Genomic DNA, 24,169 nt, shown 5'->3' with positions numbered 1-24,169 from the left:
CCTGAGGGCACTTTTTGGCACTAGTAATGTTGCCTACCCTTGCTTGGCATTAGGTGACTCACCACAGACACTCATGTGCCCATCCCCCAAGAGATTCCTCACTTTATGTCTCTTACTGGATTGTAATGTCCATAATGGCAAAGGCTTTGTCTCATCTTTCTACATCCCCCCAAACTCACTGAGACCAGTGCTCTGCATGTAACAGACACTCAGTACATGTTAACTGCATGGCTACTTGAATGCTCTGTCCCTGTTTTTCCACCCTAAATCAACTGTCTGCAATGATATTTTCTATTTACGTTAAGTCTGCTGTGATCCAGTAGGAGTTAAGGTGCAGGTTTGCTAACCCCTTTCTTCAAAAAATGACTTTCTTAATCATCACATGAGAGGCACCAAGAGAAAGCTGATTGGCAGCATGCTCACTGCTTTTCTCAGTGTGTCCAAATAGACATTTCAATCTAGCTTCTAAACACTCCATTGGCATTTGGTTTTGAATTGTGGTGTCGGGCATCATCTGGATGATGTGACTGAAGCATTCAGAATACCCAGTGACACTTGGGCTTTTTGTTCCATCAAGAATGCTTCACAAAACTGATGACTTCTTGGCACTGTGAATATTTGTTGATAATCATTGCAAGCCAGAATCACACCCATTGGGAGGAAGGGGAAGAAAGATCACAGGGTTGAGGAGCTGGTGAGCCATTTTTATATTTCACAAATATCCACCATTTCATCATCATGACAGAGGTTGTAGCTGAACAGTTCACCTTGTGGTGTACTTTCCTTGGTACTTAGCCAGTCAGGTGGTGCTCAGAGCTCTAACACCAGCCATCATCAGGCCTGCACTGAATACCATTGGGTAGAACTTGTCAGAGCCCACACTCCAAGGACAGCCTTAGAGAACTCAAGGTCTCTTCTATACCCAGGAGGACGTATTGGGTAGAAGGCCAGTGGAGGCTATGACAAAGAATTTCAATTAAAAGATGCAACTATAAATGACGACCACCACATGGAAATTATTTGTTTTCTCCCAGGTCATTTCCAAACTGTGCTGCCTTCCAGGTCTTGGTTTTATGGCTTTGATTCCTCTCTGGCCTGCATCTTGATCTTCTGCAACCCCCTGAGCTCAGATGGGTGAGCTTTGCCTTACCTTACCAAGAACCTGGTCTTCAACTTCATTACCCATTCATTTCTAAAGCAAAGTTCCGTGCACATTCCCACCTTCTCCCCTCTATTTCCCTTTATGGATTGCCTTCTCCTCATTAAAATATAAGGTCCTTGATAGTAGGGACTGTTTGGCTTGCTTGCATTTATATCTCCAGGTTTAGCAAAATTTGGCAGATGGTAAGTGCTTAAAAATATTCTTTCACTGATTTCCTTCTTGCAGGAGTACACTGTGCCATGAGAATTGTGGAATAAATGACCTGGAATAAGAGTATTTCCTTTGAAAATCATCCTCAAGGCAAAAAGACATTTCCACATCAGAGTGCAGGAGTGGAATCTCCCAAACCTTATTTTTCCTTCAGTGTATTATGTGGCTCAGTCAGACAATTAATAAGCATTTATTTTGTACCAACTGTTTGTTAGGCACTGTGCTAAGTGCTGGGATGCAAAGAAGGGCAAAAGACAGTCCTTTCCCCCAAGGAGCTCCCAGCCTGGTGGGGAAGACAACCTGCAAACAGCTATTTACAAACAAGCTCCATACAGGCTAAATTGGAGATAGTAATCAGAGGGAAGGTACTAGAATGAAAAGAGCTTGGGAAAGGCTTCCTCTCAAAAAGTAGCATTTTAGCTGAGACTTGAAGGAGGGCAAAGAGGCCAGGAGGCAGAGATGAGGAGGGGGAGCATTCCAGGCTTGGGGGATGGCGAGAGGAATGTCTGGAGTCTAGACATGTAGTTTCTTCTGCAAGTAACAGCCAGGAGGCCAGTGGCACTGTGTCAAAGAGGACATTGAAATAAGGGTGTCAGGAGACTGGGGGGTAGGAGGGGGCCAGGCAAACACACTCATGGCATGGGATCCCATAGGATTTCTGCCAGCTCCATGATCACATCTTGCTAAAAGGCCAGCCAGTCCCTTCATTCCTACAAACCAACTCGAGGAAAGAAATGCAAGGACTTTTAAAAACAGACTGTTGTAATGAATGAGTTAATGCCATTTGTTACCTGACAAGTACAGGATCCAATCTAGAACCAGGGACAGCATTGAATCAGGGGACTGAGAGAAGGTGAAAATCACTGCCATGGGGACTAACCAGTTTATATTTTAAAAAAATCTCAGAAGAGTAATTTTGTAAAACTGGTTGGAGATTCTTAACCTGAAAGAGCTCTTGGACAATTATCCTAAATGCTCTCTCAGTTCCATTTCCCTGGTGTGGATAAATCACACTCTTGAATGGGAAGCAGCACCACCACGGAACCATTGTGGATTGACAGTGAACACCAAGGCATTGTCCTCCTTGGACTTCCCTGGCTTTAATGTCTCCGAGATTTTCAAACATCTAATTTTTTTGAAAGATTTCTAGTCTGAGTGCAGAGAGAATGTGTGAGAGTAGTCACTTAGATCTGTGGGATTTATTCATGACAATCCCATCTCTGGCACCATCTCTAGCCTGATGTGTGGGTACAGAAAAATAGCCATGAAATGTTGGAAATAAAAGGAATTCCATGTTAGCGAGGATTTGCAGAAGTCTGTGCTGAATTTTGAACAATTTCTGCTCTTTTCTTGTGAGTCCAGAGCAGATAAGGATATGCACAAACCTCTCCTGAGATCCCATTGAAAGGAGAATTTAGAAATCTTTTGTTTCAGCTAGCTGGCATAGCCTGCTTTTCCAATGGATTCCATTCATTTTTGAAACACCTACTGTATGCAAAGGGACCTATACTGGGTGCTGCATATACAAAGACAAAATTGAAACAATCTCTGGCCTCAAGGTGCTTTGATCATCTTGACTCTTTAAAAGTTCATAAAAATCTAAGGAAACAGACTGTGAAAAAATACATGTACATATAGACATTACACTTTATTCCCCTCCAACCTCTATCATATAGATGAGAAGACAGTATGCATTGAGTATGCCTACCCACCCTGGGAAAGCATTCCCATTGGCCTTTCATCTTTCTCTTGGGAATGGAGCCAATAGGAATGCTGCTGTAGGGGATATTGGCACATTCAGTCCATGTATTCTGCAGCCTATGGTTAATACCAATACTCCATGGACTATTTGCCTACACTCCTCCCAGACCCAGACAGACACAACACACAGAGAAGCTCTTAGATGCAGTCCAGATGAGTAGACTCAGCTACTTGCACTATGTCCAAGAAAAGTATCAGGGCACTAAAGCTGAAGGGGACCTTCAAGATAATTTAGACCAATCTCCATAATTTGTTATTCAACTCATTGTCTTCTGTGGGGTCAATATTCCCCAATAGAAGGAGCCCGTGATCTGAGGTATCTTAGTTGTTCTCTGATTTCACTCTAAGTGCGGCCTCTAGCAATTGAGATGGGGAGGCTGAGCATGATTGGACAGGAGATCTGCCACAGTGAAGGTCTGGAGCCAAAATACCACTTAGGGGCTTTAGGAAAAGGATATGACATGTTGGTTGAGGGCAGCTTCCTGTACTATCTTTCTTTTTCTCCTAATTAGGGCACACTTGTGACTCCTGGGTGGCAGCAGGCTGCATAGACCACAGTCCCCTAAGTCTATTAGGAAACTTGTCAGAAGGACCATCTATGTTCATATTAGGTGTACAGAGGTTTTGTACAACCCTGACAAACTTTGGGAGCTCCATCAACATTGAGAAAGAGACAAAACTTTCCATTGACTTTGCATTGTGAGACATTCCTGGGGTCATTAATGACTCTATCAAACAATATTCAATCTCTTACTGATGTGGTGTGTCAGCGGTAACCATTCCTAAAACTTGAGGATTTGTATACAATATGGGTGTTTGTACACCATGAGGTTACAGGTATCTTTATAAAAATTATGATGTCAAAAAAGTTGTAAGTTGGAGGTATTTAAAAACAAAAAGTTTGAAATATTCAGATACAGTATTTTGGGGGCCAGTGACTTTATGGGAGTATGGAGCTCTTTGTGAAGTGATGCCCTTTATCAATGCAGTTTGGCATGCTTTGTGACTTTGATCTTGTTATGTAGCCTAGGGCACTGAGAGGGTACGTGACATGTCCACAGTTCCACTCACAAACAGTATATGTCAAAGATGGATCTTGAACCCAGAGTTTCCTGCCCCTGAGGCTGGCCTTCTGTTCCCTGTGCCACATTGCCTCTTTTGTTATAGATAGAATTTTATTGAAAACAAAACTCCTCAGAACCTCGAACTCTCACATTTGCTACAGTCAGTGCTGGATAACCAATTTTTAACGTGCAGTCAAGAATCATTCCCCAAGGAGCTGGCATGCACATCCAGAACCACTTCTACATAATTTGATTTATTCTTGAAGAACGGCACATTTTGTTTCCTGATAGAAAGGAATTCATAAATACTCAAGCACTGCTAAATGTCCTTGTCAGATCATATGAAATGAAATCAGTCATGAGCTGATAAATCAAAAAACTTGGATGCTTTGGAAGATGCTCTAAAAGGTTCAGTCACTCCAAGGTCTTGCCTTGGTTATAATTGAGAGTTATAAAATTGTTATGAGGGGGAAAAGTCTGACCTTGCAGTTCTGAGCTCCCCCATTTTTATTCCAAGCCATTCCTGGATCCACCAAACTTCCTGAGCTCCAGGACCATGATCAGAGGCAGCCGATGTCTCCAAAGTCTAGCAATGCTCCCCAAACACCATGGATATGGATAAAATTTGGGCTGCCTGCAAAGGGAAAATGAGTCCTACTGAGAACCACCAAACACAACCACAGCTTTTTATTCTATGCACGCAGTAATTAACTAAAGCAAGTTGGAGGATGATGAAGAAGGGAGACCCAACGCTATTTGCTTCAAAGTCATTTTCCATGAAATGAAGAAAATTTTGTTAAAGAAAGAGCCTTGAATTTGGAGCCAGAAGCTGTGGGCTGTAATCTTAGTTCCGATGCTGGCTACACATGAACCTTTGAGCAAATTCATCTCTGTGTATGTGTGCACATGCGTGAGTGATATGCAGTTTCCTCATCTGTTTAATGAGAGGGCAGACCAGAGAACCTCCAGTGTTCTTCCTGGCTCTGGAGATTTCTTGAGTAAGATACCATTAAGAAGAACCAGAATTTAGGAATACTTCAAAGGACCAGTATCAATGGTCACAGTGATTTTTTAATTTTTTCAGCCATAAAACGAAAATAAATAGAGCTAGTAGAATGGGAATTTTTATTTCCAAGTAAAATTACAAAATCTGCTTGTAATTATTTGCATTTAAAGTGCACTTGAACAAATAGGTACAAGTGCAGATTATTAAAAAGAAGTGTCGATGGACATGCCTGGTCCTTTGAATGATGAACACACTTTGAGTGGCTCCATTGTGCCACGCACAATGTCCATTGTGACAAGCACTCCAGTAACCAAGCAGAACAATGACAGAAATCCCAAATCCTGGAATTTCCAGCTCAGGAGTGTTGTAGCCCCAAACCCACAGATCATAAATAAGGAGACTGCCCACCCAGGAAAAGAGACTGCTCCCGATGCATACATAGCCAAAAGGACAAAAAAGTGGGATTTGAACTTAGGACCTTTGATTTGAAATTCAGTACCCTTCCTCAGTACTATTATCTGTCAACGACCCAGAAGGCACTTCTTTCAATGTTCTGTTATTTATTTGGTAAAGCTCAACAAGCCTGGGGCAGTCCCCTATTCTAGATTTTATTTAGCCTGACTCAGAGATAATTAGACTGTCCCAAAGACTGCCAGGGAGGCTGTCCCATATGCTGAAGTGTCCTTTACATAGGCAAGAAAAGTGTCACATTCAAAAGACAGCATCCAGAGGCAATTGTTGGTAGCATTCCCTCTGGTCTCACTAGCCCAAGTCACATTGAGCTAGCAGGTTGAATCCCCACAGGATGACTGGCTATTCCTCCACTCAGAATTCTAGGGGTAATCCTGAAAGGCTGAGCAGTTTCTAGTTCTATTACTCATGAGGCTCCATTCAGTGTGATCTCCATTGATTGCCAGCCAATCACAGTTAATTAGCTTTTAGAAACAGGCATTTACTAACATGGTAAAGAGAAGTTGGTTAAAAAAATTGCCTTCCTCTCTCTCCCACCAAACAAATTCTAATTCATACTCTTCCACAATACAGAGTCTGGGGGATATGGGCTCAAGGTTAGAGAACACATGTGGCCAATGGGTAACTTATACCTTCTGGGTGGATAGAAGTCCTTTTCTCCCTTTGTGCAGTCCTCACAAAGGTTTCCTTAGGTATAGCTCTTTGCCGGACTCTAAGGGTTGATGTCTTTGTATAGTCCTGAATCTGCCTTCTCTCTGCCCTAAAGCATTGAACATTTGTAAAATAACCCTCCCCAAACAACACAGCTGTCTAGGATTTTAATAGAGTTATAAGCAAAAATGGAAAGGCTCATCCTTACCCTCAGGCTGTTGGCAGGAGAATGGCTGAAGTCCCTCCTGAGCATATTTCATTCAGCCTCCCCTTACCTGAGTGAAATCTGTTCAAGTCTTTCCAGCTTCAGCTTGACTTGATAAAATGGAATACTCAAGCTGTTGAAATATCTATTCTCTTACAGTATATGGTGACCAGACAAATTCTGTCATGGCTAAGGGTGAGTATATAAAAAGGTCCTAAGATCAAGGGCATTCAAAATATTGTCACTGTTGAAGGTAGATAAAGAGAAAATAGGATTAAAATGTGACAGGAAGAATTTGGGAGATAAACATAGACATACGAACATAGAACATATATGGTGGTGAACATTTCTACAATGTTTTACAGATATTCTGCGAAGTATCTTGCATATATTAACAGACATGTGATCTTTTTTTTCCCTGCATTCATTTATAGAGAGATTTGGTTGGGGCCTATGATTGTATTGGTATAGGGAAATCCAGAAAGAGAAAGCTCCTTGTACCCATGAACATCGGCTCCTTCTCTTAAAGTCTTAGAGTGTTGTTGCTATTCAGTTGTTTCAGTCATGTCCAAATCATCATCATCATCTTCTTCTTCTTCCTTCTTTTTTGGTATATATTTATTCTTTCATCAAGACCAGCAATTTCTCTTATTGAATGTTTTTTTTTATCTTCACTTCCAGCTAACATTTATAATAATAGATTTTTTACTTCCACAGAGGCAAAAATTCACTTTCTCAAGGCATTTTAAAGACTCCAAAATACACATTAAATTTGTAATTAAAAAAAAAGATTCAATAGTGTGCCAAAACTTACTTATTACAATGAAATTTATCAGAACAAGTTGTCTACCCAATGTATTTCACATAGAACCAGGCATCAGTTATCCAAAGATTTAACATATGAAGCCTTCCTGAAGACACAGCTTGACTTAGCAATGTTGTCCTGACGTTCTAAGCTTTTTTTTTTGTTTCCCCAAAGGCAACATGCTAACAATGAGGACATTTGGTTGCTATCGTGACTTCTCATTCTTTATAAGCAATAGAGCCGTATGCTCAATAGTCAGGACCCTCTAGGGGCTGTATTGAGCAGACACTGGGAGGCCTTGGGAGAGACTCTAGCTTCTCATAGATTGTATTCACACCATAGTATGGACAGGAGAACCATCGTGATGTCCATCAAGCCTGGGACAGTCCCCTTTGCAGTGTCTAGGATTGTATCAATATGGTGCCACAGTCCAGTTGTCCCACTTTAGCTGGCTAAAACTCATTTTACCATCCGAGAGCTCTCACTCATTCTCAGGAAACAGAAAGCACTTGAAATATTCACTCAGGTTGTAAGAAACTGGCATTATGGGGCTCTGCTTGGGCTCTCTGATTTCTTCATATCTTCAGTGATGGGAAGATAGAAAATAGAGTTCTCTGGCCAGGTAACAGCCAGTGCCTTTTTTTGTGTCTAAAGGAATTCTGTCTGTGGTATGCCTGCATACTTGTGTCATGCAGGTATACTAATAGTGACAGGGGCCACTAACATGGCCATGCCAAGTAACTCAACCTGCATTGGATTCTGGTGATTTTTGAGACAAGTAAAATTTATAGCTATGTGGATATTTTCCTTGTTGGAGGCAAGTAGAGGCTGAAGCAAAGTGGTCATATCTATTTCAACCTACTTGTGTTTTTTTCTAAATTCATACTGTAAATGAAAAGTGAAGGCATGTGGAGATCTGAAACAAAATGGGCCAGAACATCCAGGCTCCTTTACAACTAGGTGGTCCATGCTCTTATTGGTGGAAGAAAAAGAAACTGAGTTGTTCCAAGTCTAGGAAAAACAGACTTGAGTAAGTGTTCCAGGGCACTAGCATGGTCCAGGTTAAGTAGCAGATGCATTGATTGAAGAACTCCCAGGACTTGGCCCAAGAGGGCTGTTAGTACTGGGCAAAGGGAGTGAAGAGATGGCCAGTGTTCTAGGGGTGACTTCTGTCAGACTTAGGAATTCCTTCCTTGGTGGCATATGCTTTATAAAGCATCTTCATGTAACACGGGGCTCTTGAGTCAGGTTATAGCCTCAGTGCCCCAGGAAGAGGGTGGTTAGCTAAGACCTTGAGGAGGTGTGGAAGGAGACTGTGCTATTTTCTCCATCTAGAGGCTGATTCCAGGGCTTAGCCTCAAGGGAGGCTTCCCCACTTGATAAATTTCCAACTTCATCCTCAATTTGAGACCCAAGGCTATGGGAGGAAAATATCTAGGCAGAGCAACAAAAGTAGAGGATGAATCTGCTGGTCGTTTCCACAGGTTGGGGAGATTTAACAAGGCTCATATCTTCCCATGCCTGGAATGCTTTACCACTTCTTTAGGTCATTTTATAGATGAGGAAATTGAGGCATACAGGGTTAAGTGACTTGCCCAGGGTCACACAGCTAGTAAGTGTCTGAGATTAGATTTGACCTCAGGAAGATGAGTCTTCCTGACTCCAGGCCCAGCACTGTATCCAGTGCACCACCCAGCTGCCCAGCTTCAGAGTGGTGCAGTGGATAGAGCTTTGGGCTTAGAATCAGGAAGACCTGAGTTCAAATGCAGACTCATACACTTATTTTGTGACCCTGGGCAAGTAACTTAACCTCCATTTGCCTCAGTTTTCTCATCTGTAAAATGGGGATATTAGAACCTACTTCCCAGGGTTGTTGTGAGGATCAAATGAGATAATAATTGTAAAGTGCTTAGCACAGTGCTGGGCACATAGTAGGTGCTATATAAAAGTTATTATTGTTATTACAATCATCACCATCATCATCATCATCATCACCATCATCATCACCATCATCACCACCATCACCATCCCATCATCATCACTATCATCATCACCATCATTCATCATTATCGTCATCATCATCATCACCATCACCACCACCATCATCATCACCATCATTAATGCCTAGAACATTGAGAACATGTGTTAACCAATCTTCATGTAGTCACCAGGGTCACCCAGTCAGTATGTATCAGAGGCAGGACTTAAGCTCAGGTATTCCTAGCTCTAAGGTAGCCGCTGAGCCATACTGCCTCTCATCATATAGCTAAGCCTACATTTATATTCACATCTATGTATCACCTATCTATAGCTATCTTTATGCATATACACATGTATTCAGAGGTATAGATGCTCATAGATGTATAAATATCTATGTAGCCTGAGCATGACAATAAATTCCAACTCTTCTCTGGCTGTATCTCTCTCCCCCACTTCTGTCTCTCTGTCTCTTTCTCTCTGTCTCTGTCTCTCTTTGCCTTTCTGTCTCTGTCTCTCTCTCTGTGTCTCTGTCTCTCTTTGTCTCTCTGTGTCTATGTCTCTTTCTCTGTGTCTCTGTCTCACTCTCTCTCTCTGCCTCTGTCTCTCTCTGTCTTTCTGTCTCTGTCTCTGTGTGTCTCTCTCTCTTTGTCTCTGTCTCTGTCTCTCTGTCTCTCTCTGAACTAGGGCTGACTCCATAACCTCTCCTCCCCCTCTACTTCTGGAAGTTGGGGTATTTCCCTTCAGGAGAGCCAAATGGCCACCATTCTAATTCTCAGGGTCCTAGGGGTGACCTTTGTGAATAACAGTACCCACTGATATTATAGTTCAAGAGCCTCACCAGTGTATTTCCCACTAACAAATCTGCTGTTAATATTTACTTAATTTTAACCAAAACATTTCAAGAAGTGGCAAAACAAAACCATAATATTTATATAGCATTCCACCCACAAACCTCAGTTATACCCTGCCACTGATGTACATGGTGCCTGTGGGGAGAGGAGGTGCACACCTAAAGTCCTGGGGGAGGAAAGAACATGTGGGAAGACAGGGTAAGGTTGGCGCACATATGGCCGAGGCAATTTACAACTCTGGAACAATAGAATTTGGTATTTTATGAGGCTAGGTTCTGTGTTGATTGGATACTTCCACTGCTAAACTGAACTGGTTCATAGTGAAGTATTGTCTAATACCTCCTGTGTTAGCAGGACATCTTGTGGTCTGGTCAGTCCCCTGGGCTTTTGCTCTGATGCTCTGCTTCCAAACTGTTCCTCTGTTCAGCTGGCTTTACTGTTTTTTTTAATGTAATTACAATCACTGCATATCATATCTAGCTTCAGACTTAGCTGATACCTTCAGCTGGAGTATTGTTTGGTTCTTTCAGAAATGGCAATAATCTTTGCTCTAAAACTGGAAAAACTTTCCCCAACTAGACTTCTTTGTACGATCCCAAAATGTACTTCAGGCCCTCATCATCCTTCACCTGGACTGTTTCAACTGCCTCCTATTTGGTCTGCCTGCTCCAAGTCTTCCCTTCTCTCCAAACAATCCTCCACACAACTTCCAAAATATAAGTGTGGTCACATCATTCCTTGCTCAATAGCCTCCATGGAATCCTCATTACCTTTCAGATCAAGTGCCAATTTCTTTGCGTGGCATTTGAAATCCTTTATAACATGGTTCCCACCTATGTTCTAGCCTTAGAGGGTAATTGTACTTTGCTTCCCTTCGTGCACCCTTTGATCCAGCCAAAGTGGTTTTGCTATCCATCCGTCCTTCCCAACATTCCATTTCCCAACTCTGTGCCAATGTAGAGGATGCTTCCTTCCCCTATTCTTGGAACAATCTCTCTCCTCATGACTTCCTTTTAGAATTCCTTATTTCTTTCATCTTTTCCTTCAACCCTTACCTGCCTATCTCCTATGCAAACCTTCCCCATGTCTTTCTATAAATCCTCAACAGGGACTGGGCCCACCTGATTTTCTGGGACTTCCTCTAGAAGTCTGGACATTTTTATGGATACTGATGGAGCCCCTGGGGTCACTTTCACCATGACACTGGCCCATCTTTTTATTTTTTAAATCTTTGATCATATATTTCTTTCATGACGTGGACAAACTTTGTATTTCCTACAAGACCTTACTGGATGCTCCCCTCAATATAGGCACTTCCTCAATGCTTGTCACATTGAACTGAATTCAAATCATTCCTTACTGTCCTTCATTGATACAATACAGAATTCATAAATTGTGCAAAGATGAAAGAAAGAAGAAGTGATAGAAAAATGAATTAAATTTAAAATGAAGTCAGGGTACTATAAGGAATTAATAAGTGAAGGCTTTAATTGATTTTAAACTCAGCTAAGATAGTTCCCATAAATTCAAAGTTATTATTAATAAAAGAAAACTCAGCAGACTCTGAGAACATTGCCAATTTACTTTCTGACTTTTAACTTTATATCTTTCATAATGTGGAGTTATGAACTCAATTGTCTCTTTTCCATGAGCCCATTTGGAGGCAGTGATGTGTAGTGGAGAAGTGCCAGTCTTGGAGTCTGGGAGACCTGGGTTTGAAACCTAACTTTGACATTTACTAGCTGGATGACCCTGAACAAGTCACTTTACCTCTGGGAGATAGGTAGGGGTGAAGGACTAGGTGATGTCTAAGGTCTCCTCCAGGGCAGCTATATTAGTGCTGCAATGCACAGAGTGCTGGGCATGGAATCAGAAAGACTTCTCTTCCTGAGTGTAAATCTGGATTCAGACACTTGTTAGCTGTGTGACCCTGGGCAAGTCAGTTAACTGTTTGTCTCAGTTTCCTCATGTGTAAAATAAGCTGGAGAAGGAAATCAAATGCTCTTGTATCTTTGCCAAGAAAAAGTCAAATGGGGTCACAGAGAGTCAGACACAACTAAAAAACAACTGAATAAAAGTTTCTTCTAGCCTTCCATCCTATGACCCGGAGTACTATAATTATTGATCCAGAAGGAACAAAGATAGGAAAAAAACACCCTTTCACCTACAGTATATATGCATCTGTCTCCATTCATGGCAGCCTTGGAGTTATCGAAACAACTGAGTCTCTTTCTTTTCTTTTCAGAAATGCCTCATTAGACCTTATCCATCAATCATGATCTCCAACAGGAGACATGAGCAGCCATTATTTGGTTCATTTTAAAAATTCATATAATTCATACTGATGTTGGTTTACATAAATATAACAATTCCTTCACTTTTAGCAGAGGAAGGATTTGCAGTGGGGGACCCCCCCTCTCTTCATGTTGGTTGTATTAGTCTCATTATCTGGTGAAAATATTTCCTTAACCTCTTTATTATATCTTTGGTCACACATTCAACTAATATTTATGAAACAACTCCTGTATGCAGAGCCCTGTGCTCTGTGAGGAACTGGGGATTTTGTCAGTGTGGGAGAACTCACATTACAAAAACTCCCTTTCCTAAACAATAATCCTAAGAAGAAAGGAAGGATGGGAGAGAAGGAGGAAGAGAGAGATAGAGGAAGGAAGTCAGGAAGGAAGGTAGGAAAGAAGGCAGGCAGGAAGAGAGAAAAGAAGGATGGAGGAAAGGAAGGAAGGAAGAAGGAAAGGGAGGAAGGAGAAAAAAGGAAAGAAGAAAAGAAGGGAGGGAAGGAAGGAGGAAAGGAAGGAATGAAGGGGAGGGCAAAAGGGGGAGAAAGAAGGAAAGGTGGAAGGAAGGAGAGAAGGAAGAAAGGAAAGAAAAAAAATTCTTGTTTCTTAAGGAGGCTAAAGTGAGAAGGGGTTAGGGAAGTATAAGGAAATCTCTTCCAAAGTGATTTTTTTAAAGCATAGGTCTGACCATGTCACCCCCCCCCCCCCCCCCCCAATCCCCCCCAAAAAAAAAGTCCCCTGTTTGTCATTTTGAGACCTTTATAACTTGGCCCCTTCTGCCATTTCCCAGCTGCTGCTTCTTTATTCCCTTCTAGATCGCTCTGATTGAGATCTCTGGGATCTGGTGACACTAGCTTCATATGTTTGTGCCTTTAAATAGGCTATGTTCACCCCCTCCCCATGCCTAGAATGCCCTGCCTTCTCCCTTCGGCCTCCTGGCTTCCCAGGCTTTAAGGCTCAACTCCAATCCTCCCTTCTCCTGTACTCCCACTCCCAGTGCCTTCCCTGAGGCTACCCTCCCTTTTCACTGTGTATATATCTTGGATGTACAGTTATTTGCATGTTGCCTCGCCCCTTAGGATGGGAGCTCCCTGAGGGGAAGGGACCATATTTTTGTCTTTCTGTGGGTCCCCAGCACTTAGTTCAGTGCCTAGTACAAAGGAAATGCTGAAATGTTTGTTGACTCTGAAGATCAGGAAAAAAGGGGAAACAAGGTGAATAAATTAGGCTAAATTTGATTATTGGATTCCTGCTGGTGACTTGGTTACTACTTGTATAAGGGCATAGCAGGAATGCAACACTATAAATACCCTTTAAGTATAATATGTACTAATATAACATAAAGCCAATGTGGCAAAGAGTGCCATTCCATTGGGAGGAAGGGCTGGAAGTTCACCAGGAATGAATTAAGCCTTGGTTGACCTGAACCCCCAGTCAGCAAACAGACGTGACAAACAAGTTAGCTGAGAGTCAGAGACAAATGACTGAGGACTGCACTTTGAGTAAGTGTGGAGGGAAGGGAAAATGTGGCAAACAACTACAGAACGTACACTATGTGGTGTTTCTGCCTGTGCCCAGTAAATTCTATGTATACACCGATTGCAAATTGATCTCCATTCCAAGAGAGGAACAAGAAAGGATGGGGTGTGCACCTTTCTATTCCATGGATTGTTATAGTGAATGAAGTCTTTCTTACTTCAATTTCTGCATCTTTCATATGTGAACAGTGTGGTTTCTGAAAGGGGCAGAAAAAGAACTTCTGTAAGGAAAAAAAATGATTAAAACCCAAGTGTGAAAGTCCTCAGTTTCACAGATAAAAATGTGGAGATGTAGACTGTTAAGAGGACCAAAGAGAGAACTGCTTCTCTGATGAATGTACTGAAGGGCCTAGTTTGAGATCAGAGAAGAAATTGAGGCGGAAGGGCATTGTGGCGGTACAGCTCATCTGCATATGCCTGTTTTGGGAGCTCTAAAGATGTTAGCGGAAAAGACTAGAAAGGAAATGACTGCTTGGAGACTACATGAAGAATAAATAAAGGCTACTGAGTTCGTAACTACAGAAAGGAGTATTTCTTGACTTTTTCCTCCTAAGGAAAGGAATCATTGACAAACAGGAGATTCTTTTTTTTTAATTAATATTTTATTTATTAATTCATTGTTTTGTTTTCCATTTCTTTATCTCTTTTTTATGGTAATTTTTATTTATTTTTTTTTTTTTCAACATTTACTTCCACAAGATTTTGAGTTCCAAATTTTCACCCCATCTTGCCCCTCCCCCCACCACAAGATGGCATGCATTCTGAATACCCCTTCCCCTAGTCTGCCTTCCCTTCTATCTCTCTCCCCCTTCTCTTATCCCCTTCCCCTTCAATTTTCATGTAGTGCAGGATGGATTTCTGTACCCCATTTCCTGTATTTCTTATTTCCCAGTTGCATGTGAAAACATTTTTTTTTAAACCTGTGTTTTTAAAACTTTGGGTTCCAAATTGTCTCCCTTCCTCCCTCCCCATCCACCCTCATTGAAAAGGCAAGCAACTCAATATAGATTATACCTGTGCAGTTATGCACAACACTTCCATAGTAGACATGCTGTGAAAAAATAACTCTATTTCCCTTAATCCTATCCCGCCCCCCCCATTTATTGTATTCTTTCTTTTGACTCTGTCCCTCCTCAGAAGTATTTGCTTCTGATTACTCCCTTTCCCAATCTGTCCTCCTGTCTATCATCCCCCTACTCTCTTGTCCCCTTCCCCACCCCCCATTTTCCTGTAGGGTAAGACAGATTTCCACACCCAATTGAGTGTGTATGTTATTCCCTCCTTAAGTCAAATCTTATGAGAATTAGATTCACTCATTCCCTCTCACCTTCCCCCATTTCCCCTCCACTGTAAGAGCCTTTTCTTTTCTGTTTTTTTTTGTGGGATAATTTACCCCATTCTACCTCTCCCTTTCTCCTTCTCCTAGTATATTCCTCTCTCACCCCTTAATTTTATTCTCCAGATATGACCCCTTCATTTTCAACTCACCCTATGCCCTCTATCTATCTATCTATATCTATATCTATCTATCTATATATATATATATATACATACAATTTTTTCCCCTCCAACTACCCTAATACTGACAAAGGTCTCATGAGTTACAAATATCTTTCCATGCAGGAATGTAAACAGTTCAACCTTAATAAGTCTCTTATGATTTCTCTTTCCTGTTTACCTCTTCATGTTCCACTCGAATCTTGTATTTGAAAATCAAATTTTCTATTCAACTCTGGTCTTTTCATCAGGAATGCTTGAAAGTCTTCTATTTCACTGAATGACCATTTTTTCCCCTGCGGGATTATACTCAGTTTTGTTGGGTAGGTGATTCTTGGTTGTAATCCTATCTCCTTTGCTCTCCAGAATATTATATTCCATGCCCTGCGGTCCCTTAATGTAGAAGCAGCTAAATCTTGTGTTCTCCTGATTGTGTTTCCACAATACTTGAATTGTTTCCTTCTGGCTGCTTGTAATATTTTCTTCTTGACCTGGGAGCTCTGGAATTTGGCTACCATATTCCTAGCAGTTTTCCTTTGGGGATCTCTTTCAGGAGGAGATCGGTGGATTCTTTCCATTTCTATTTTGCCCTCTGGTTCTAAAATATCAGGACAGTTTTCCTGGATAATTTCTTGAAAGATGATGTCTAGGCTCTTTTTTTGATCATGGCTTTCAGATAGTCCAATAATTTTTAAATTCTCTCTCCTGGATCTATTTTCCAGGTCAGTTGTTTTTCCAATGAGATACTTCACGTTGTTTTCTAATTCTTCATTCTTTTGGATTTGTTTTACAGTGTCTTGATTTCTCATAAAGTCACTAGCTTCCAATTGCTCTATCTAATTTTTAAGGAAGTATTTTCTTCAGTAAGCTTTTGGACTTCCTTTTCCATTTGGCCAATTTTGCTTTTTAGGGCATTCTTCTCCTCATTGGCTTTTTGGACCTCTTTTGCCATTGGGGTTAGGCTATTTTTTAAGGTGTTATTTCCTTCAGTATTTTTTTGGATCTCCTTTAGCAAGCTGTTGACTTGTTTTTCATGATTTTCTTGCATCACTCTCAGTTTTTCCTCTACTTCTCTTACTTGCTTCTCAAAATCTCCTTTGAGCTCTTCCAAGGCCTGGGACCGATTCACATTTTTCTTGGAGGCTTTGGATGTAGGAGCTTTGGCTTTGTTGTCTTCTTCTGGTTGTATGTTTTGATCTTCTTTGTCACCAAAGTAAGATAATATAATCTGACTCTTTTTGCACTGCTTACTCATGATCCCGGCCAATTACTTGAGTTTTAAACTCTTTGTTAAGGTAAGAGTCTGCTTCCAATGTGAAGAGTGTACTGTCCCAAGCTTCAGGGGTTTGTACAGCTGTTTTCATAGGTACCTCTAGGGACCTGTCAATTTTCAGTTCTTCCAAGGTGCTATGATAAGGGGCAAAGTGTTTTCTCTCTACCACCACAACAAGCTCCACCGCACCAGCATTCCTCCTCGCCCCAGGACTGCCCCTCAGAACTGTGACCCAGATCTAAGCACCAGTAAAGCAAGAGATTCCTGCCTCAGCATTGGCAAAGAGATCCCTGCAATCCACCTCTGATCAGTCACTTGATTCCCCCTCAGTCTGTGGGCTGGAAGCTCAGGAAAAAGCTGCAGCTCCTGGCTGCACTCGAGACTTGTGGCTGAGACTTAGCTCCTCTCTCACCGCAGTCACAGACTTTTCCCACTGACCTTCTAAGTTGTCTTTGGCGTTCATGGGTTGAGAAGTCTGGAAACTGCCACAGCTCCCCATGATTCAGTCCTCTGAGGCCTGCTCCAGGGTCACTGCAGCCTGTGCGTCCATGCCACACTGCACTCCTCTCCCCGCCTGGCGCAATATACCTTTCTGATCAACCATGCAGGCTGTCTTTGGCTGGAATTTGTTCCATTCTGTCTTTTTGTGGCTTCTGCTGCTTTAGAATTTGTTTCGAGCCATTTTTTTAGGTATTTGGAGGGCTTTGGGAGAGAACTCAAGACAGTCACTGCTTTCCCTCAGCCATCTTGGCTCCGCCTCCCAAACAGGAGATTCTGATTCAGAACATTAGAAGCAATTAAGAAGTCAGCAGGGGAGACAGATGACAAGAAGTCTGCATCTGCTGTGGCAGAAACCTGCTGATTGAACAAGGTATATTGGCAAGTACCTTGATTAAAGAAATTTATGGGGGCAGCTAGGTGGCACAGTGGATAGAGCTCTGACCCTGGAGTCAGGAGGACCTGAGTTCAAATGCTGCCTCAGACACTTGATGCTTACTAGCTGTGTGACCCTGGGCAAGTCACTTAACCCCAATTGCCTCAGGAAAAAAAGTTCTGGATCAATTTCTGGGAACCTCATTGGACTCTACTGTAGTTTAAGCTATCATCTTCCTGTATCATCTATAGTATGATAAAAGCCTTTTCGAAGTGGCTGGTAGCCTTCTCCTGTTCAGTATGGTTTGAGAGCGTGTGGGACAGAGACCACTACTCAAATTCAAAACAAAGACTTAGATACCTTGAAAGCAGAAAGGAGTTTATTGCTTTCTCATGAGAAAAGGTACAGCTCCTCATCACCCTAATGGTGCTGGCCAGGGAGGACCAGGGAGGATGCATACATACAGAAAGAAAGGCTTATTTATACCCTAACATGAGTTCCTCCTCCCTAACCCCCTTCCCCTTATCTCATTGACTGGGCTTCAGGGGGTACAATCTATTCATGGAAATCTTCCCCAGCAGCACAGAACAAAGGTGGTTACACAAGTTTGCCCGGAGACAAGAAAAGGCGGGAAGTCTTGCAGTTTAGGTTGGGGGTAGCGTACATACTATTCTTTCTGCTACGTGCTTAAAAACAGGGTCTGAGCGGGGGCTTTTGGCAAGGTCAGAAGGGAGTGTGTTTCAACAATACAATTAAGTTACTATGTGGCTTCTGACCTTATCTCTCTCTGAAAGACCAGTGATCTCCTAATTGCTGCCCTTTGTGAGAACTATTAACAAGAACTATTAACCCTTTGAGGAGGCTTCACTTCTGAGAGATCGTCTCTCACAAGAGGGAGAAACAGAGGGACTTTGATGCAATTAAACAATGCAGAATCCTGTTGAGAAAGGAGACAGCTAGGCTTCTCTGCATTTCTAAAGGTATTTGTTGTTGTTCAGTCACTGCAGTCATGTCTCTGAGCCCATTTGGGGTTTTCTTGGCAAAGAAACTGGAATGGCTTGCCATTTCCTTCTTTGGTGCACTTGACAGATGGGGAAACTGAGGCAAACAGGGTTAAGTGACTTGCTCAGGGTCACACAGCTGGTACGTGTCTGAGGCTAGATTTGAACTCAGTTCTCCCTGACTCTATCCACAGCTTCATCTAGCTGTACCTTTATCCTGAAGGGATAAAGAAGAACAAAACCAGCATTTCAGACCTACACATTGCCATGAGCACATGGCTATCCTCACTCGTGCCACACCATCAGATTTCTATAATTGCATGTGCCTATTCTTATGGATACTACATGTGATGGGATATGGGCCCAAAGTGAGACCTTTGTCCCAATTTGGGCTCCATTTGTCTGTGGGCCCTAGAAAACCTTTGGATTGTCCTTGAATTCTCCCATTTGATCAAGGAGAACTCTGGCATTCCCCTGAGGCCATGATTCCATTATTTTGGCTACACCCAATCCCCCCAATTCTGTTATCCTTGACCTAGTCTGTCCCTCTATTGTCTTGCCTCTCTATGGCCCCAGGCCACTTCCCACCAGTATCACATTCTCTGAGTAGAGTGTGGCATTTCTCTCAAGACAGTGGATTATTGATTATCAATGGATTATGATCCATCAGACAACTCAAAATAAAATCCTGTGAGTTTTTACCTCAAACATCAAGTTTCACTAATCACAGTTTAGGAAAAACTTTTCCAGGATTCACATCTCAAATTTAAATTTGTCTTGGTATAAAAAGTCAATCTTTAGAGATTTCTATACATGTGCAAATTCTCTGCAAGCCATAACCCAAATGAGCTTTTCAGCTAGTTTACACATTAAAACAATAACCTACAATAGCCAAATTATTTTAGCGGTAACCAAATTATGAAAACTTGCTTGACATAACTGATACAGAAAGTTCACTAATTTGAAACTTGAAACAAACGCATTGCCAATCAGGGGACTTCAGTTTTGTTAAATGAGTTTCCAAATTACTTTACACAGAGAATCAACATCTCATCATTAACAGTTAAAGCTACAAATTTAAAAGAGTGTGCTTACCCAAGTTTAGAGGCTAGCTTCATTACCTTGAACAGGATGTGCTGAACCTGGGTGATGCTTTCAGGCAAAGGTTGCCCTAGAGCCCAAGGCCATTTCCAGGGGGACCCACCCTGTAGCTGCTGCCCCTCCCCTCTCCTTCCTTTCTCAGGTGGGAGAGGGCAAAATCAAAGGTGAGGGGTAAAGGGTGAAACTCTCTTCTATGAGAGTGGTTAACAGATACCATCTTGACTCAAGGGAAGGGAGTGACCAGGTTGTACAGGTGTTTCAAAACTCCTTAATGATCAATCACAAAACCTCCAACATCTGCCAAGATATTTTTAGCTGTTGTAACTTTCTCCTGTAACCTCCATGAAGGAGGATTCAGAAGTACAGAGGGAAGGGAGTAAGTAAGCCTCAGGGAACAAAAAAGCAACTTCAGTTTTCCCCAATTCCCTAGCACTGAGGGAATTAACAGAATTGAGCATACACTTTTGGATAGGATGTCCGTCCTTGTCCTCTATGCTGCAGAAGGTGTACCCAGGTCCATGGCCTGGAACTGACCTAGTGGACCAAGAGCCTGAGAGCATCAGGCTGAGTGAGAGACAGCCTTGTAAATGTCTGCCCAAAAAACACCTCCAAGCCTTGGTGCTTGGAGAGCAACCCTAACTGCAGAGCAAGAAAGGAGGGAGGGGAGGCTTACATACCTTCTAGTCTTGGCTAGAGAAGAACTTGGGGTTAGGCAGTTTTCCCATATGGGCTACCAAAATGATGCAGTTCAGGGGTCCCAGGAGCCCAAAATCACAACACGTGAGTCCTACCAGAAAGAATTCAACCCAAGCCTTCTTTCAGTCAAAAACAAGGGTTATTAGAACATCCGTCATATTGGGCAGACTCTTAAGGAGTCTGAACATTAGTAAGCTATTGCCTAGATTCTAAGAATCTGAGCAGTGGCTAGATTCTAAGAATCTGAGCATCTGTGGGCTATTGGCTAGATTGTGAAAATCTGCACATCTTAATGGAGACAAGATGGACCTTATATACAGAAAGACTGTGGGAGGGATCTAGGCGTGACCAAGTAGTCTTTGAGGTAATAGAATACCAGGAAATGGAGTATCTAGGAGTGACCAAATAGTCTATGAGGTAATAGAATTGCAGGGAAATGGAGCCTAGATAGGACCAAGGGTGGGAAGCAGCCTGGGGCCATAGGGAGGCAAGACAATGGAGGGCCAGGCTAGGTCAAGGATAACAGAATTGGGGGATGGGGTATAGCCAAAACAACAGAATCATGGCCTCAGGGGAATGCCAGAGATCTCCTTGATCAAATGGGAGAATTCAAGGACAGTCCAAAGGTTTTCTAGGGCCCATAGACAAATGGAGCCCTAATTGGGACAAAGGTCTCACTTTAGGCCCATACCCCATCATATGCATTGGTGGGATGATATGACCTATGTTTATGGGTAGACTCTGATGTTTTGGTTAATTCTACATTTGTTTTATGTTGAGTAGCTGGTATTTTGATTATTTTTCATTTTGTCTTATTAAATAAGTATTTTGTGTTTAAGAACTGTATCATGGTGATTGGTTTTGTATAAATGGAAAAGCCACAAGGGAATATTCAGAAACTACAGTGGTGAATTGTGGGAGAATATCCCCTCCCTCTCATCAGAGTTACTTCTAGAATCTTGGTTCAGTTATTTCATTATGGCTATAAGGTGTCAGTTGTTCTCTGGGAGCCCCAGAGCTACTGTTGTGGTCTAGGGGTGCTGGGAACCCCAAAATTCAAGGGCAAAAGGTGTGGGTCCTGCCTCAAAAGAATTTGACTCGTCTTCTTTCAGCCAGAGACAAGGTTTATTGTTTTGTTGATAGATAGAAGTGGGTGGGCTTTTTAGGAACCTTCCCTGTTAGTGAGGCCAACAACAAGCAGGCCAGATTTTAAGAATCTGAGCAATTTAATGGGGACAAGATGGACCCTTATATACAGAAAGACTGTGGGAAGATCTGGATGTGATCAAGGAGTAACCAATAGCTTGGGGTGATTGGGAGGTAACAGAGAAGGTGTCTAGATGGAATTAAGGAGGGTGAAAGAGCCTGGGGTGGGGCCAGGTGCAGCAATGAGGGCAGGCTGGGTTAGAGATAACAGAGAATTGAACGTCAGAGTCACAATGAAAGGATAGTTGAAAGGATTGTTCTGGGATGAGCTGATGCCAAAGGCGGACACCAGGGACTGGGCTATGTGGGAAAGTTCAGGGGAAGTTCAAAGGGGCAGGCATCGAGAGCCAGAGAGAAGGTCCAGATGAGGGAGACAAGCCAGAGAGTAAGAATGGGAATCATGCCATCCTCAGGTTATACTGAAAAAGAATGGCAGAAGTGTTTCAAGAAGGAAGCAAAGAAGAGAAACATTGTGAAGAGGAAAACATGGTATCAAATAGGTAGAGTGCTGGCCTTGGAGTCCAGGAGACCTGTGTTCAAATCTTGCTTCTGACATTTAATGAACTATTTGACCCTGGGATAGCTATTTATCAGTTATTTATCCTCTATATGGATTAGATGCACCTGTCATTTGTAAACCTAATATAAATCTAGGATCCTAACTTGTTTTGGATTGGAGAGTGGAGGAGTGTTAACAGTGGATCTAAGGAAGAAGAACCAATAAACACTTGGAGCTGAGTAATATATATGAGAATTTTCCAGGGGGAGAGCTCAACCACTCCAAGAGGAAATAGAGTTTTTGTACTCCAAGGGTTGATAGGGCCAACCCCAGATGCCAACATGTGAGGGAGGGGTCATCTAGTAATGGTCAGAAGGAGAAGAGGCAAGTTATAGTGAACGATGACTTTCTGAAGAGGTGGCTAATTGTTAGCATGTCATAGACAATAAAAGGTCTGCTTGCTTCCCAGGTCACGTGTCCAAGATAGGACAGAAAGTCTTCCAAAGCTTGTAAAACCTGATGACAATGATCCACATGTCTTGAAAAGTGAATCCATCAGAAGGAACTGAAATTATATTGCCAATGATATGAAATCACGGGCCAAAAAAATGGAGAACCTTAGCTAAGTTCACAAGTAGGATTTTATTCATTACTGTCAATGGATGGTAGGATATAAAGAAGAGATTAAGGCAATTTAGGAGGTGAAGAAGTAGATAAAAAAGCCCTTCTGAGAGTGGAACATGGACTTCTGTATGCCTGTGATATAGAAATAACAAGCCCTTGGACTGGGATAAAGTACACTTACCTATCAAGGACCAGTGAAAATACGGAGCCTTGTGAATCTGATCTACAAGGCTCTAACCTGAAAATGGAGGGAGAAGGGGAGAAACTACCTATAACAATCTATAATGCCTAATGGTGAAAGAAGGCATGGGTGACATCTAGAGGCAAGAAGAGAATAATATAAGACCATTAATTCATAAAAGACAATAATCAAGAAAAAAAACCACTCACTAATTGGTGGACTTTGTTCCCAGTTCTTTACAGACACAAAAAAGTACTGCTATGAATTTGGGGGATCTATTCTTCCAAAGATAAGAGGTTATCATTTGATTCTTGTAATCTCTCAGAGATACCATGCGGCACTGGCGCTGACCATCTTGCCATCCTTTGCTCTGTTAATATTATCTGCCCCATTCATCTTCCAGTTATACACAATCTTGCTGATATGCTTTTTTTGTGGAATTTCTTATACATCCTAACTACACACACACACACACACACACATACCTACACACACACACACACACCCCTACACACACACACACGCACCATCTGAGGGAATGTACTGCTCACATGAACCATGAGCTTTTTTGTTATTCTCACCTTCACCTCTATTCTTCTGAGATTGGGGTGACCCCAGGTAGGGGAGTCACTAGGAGAGTATTAATTTTTAAAATTAATTTAATTTTTAAAAGGTGGTGTTTTGAATCATTGCTTGAAACACGAAAAATAATTCCATTCGTCCAATAACATTAAACATTATGTTTTACTCCTTTTTTTTTTTTGCTTTTTCAAAATTGCATTCGTGGCCCTTACACCCTCTCCCTCCGGACTCTCTCGGAGCTCTGGTGGTGGAACCCGCCCGCTGAGGGGAGTCGGGTAGTGCCCTCTCCCGAGAGAGAGAGACCTTGAGAGTGAGAGAGCCCCGAAGAGAGAGAAAGGACGACATAGGGAGGCAGGTGGCTTTCGGTGGGCCCGTGGGCGGGGGGTGGGTCTTCTTTCTCCCATTCTGGTTGGTTGCTTGTTTCTTCGGGGCAGCTAGATGGCAAAGTGGATAGAGCGCTGGCCTTGAAGTCAGGAGGACCTGAGTTCAAATGTGACCTCAGACACATAACACTCACTAGCTGTGTGACTCTGGGCAAATCACTTAACCCCAATTGCCCTTACTAAAAAAAAGAAAAAAAATGCAAAATTGCAAAAGCAATTTCTGGAGACATTTAAATAAGTCTTTTACATTATAA

The 24,169-nt window shown here is 42.1% G+C and overlaps 1 pseudogene; it reads right to left on the bottom strand.

Annotated features, from left to right (window-relative positions):
* Positions 1–7,583: 7,583 nt before the first annotated feature.
* LOC114036920 lies at positions 7,584–23,877 on the bottom strand (annotated as a pseudogene).
* Positions 23,878–24,169: the final 292 nt, after the last annotated feature.

This window comes from Vombatus ursinus, unplaced genomic scaffold, assembly GCF_900497805.2.
Source record: "Vombatus ursinus unplaced genomic scaffold, bare-nosed wombat genome assembly UNPS02010193.1, whole genome shotgun sequence".
Lineage (NCBI taxonomy): Eukaryota > Metazoa > Chordata > Mammalia > Diprotodontia > Vombatidae > Vombatus > Vombatus ursinus.
This window is presented reverse-complemented; position numbering and strand designations above follow the sequence as displayed.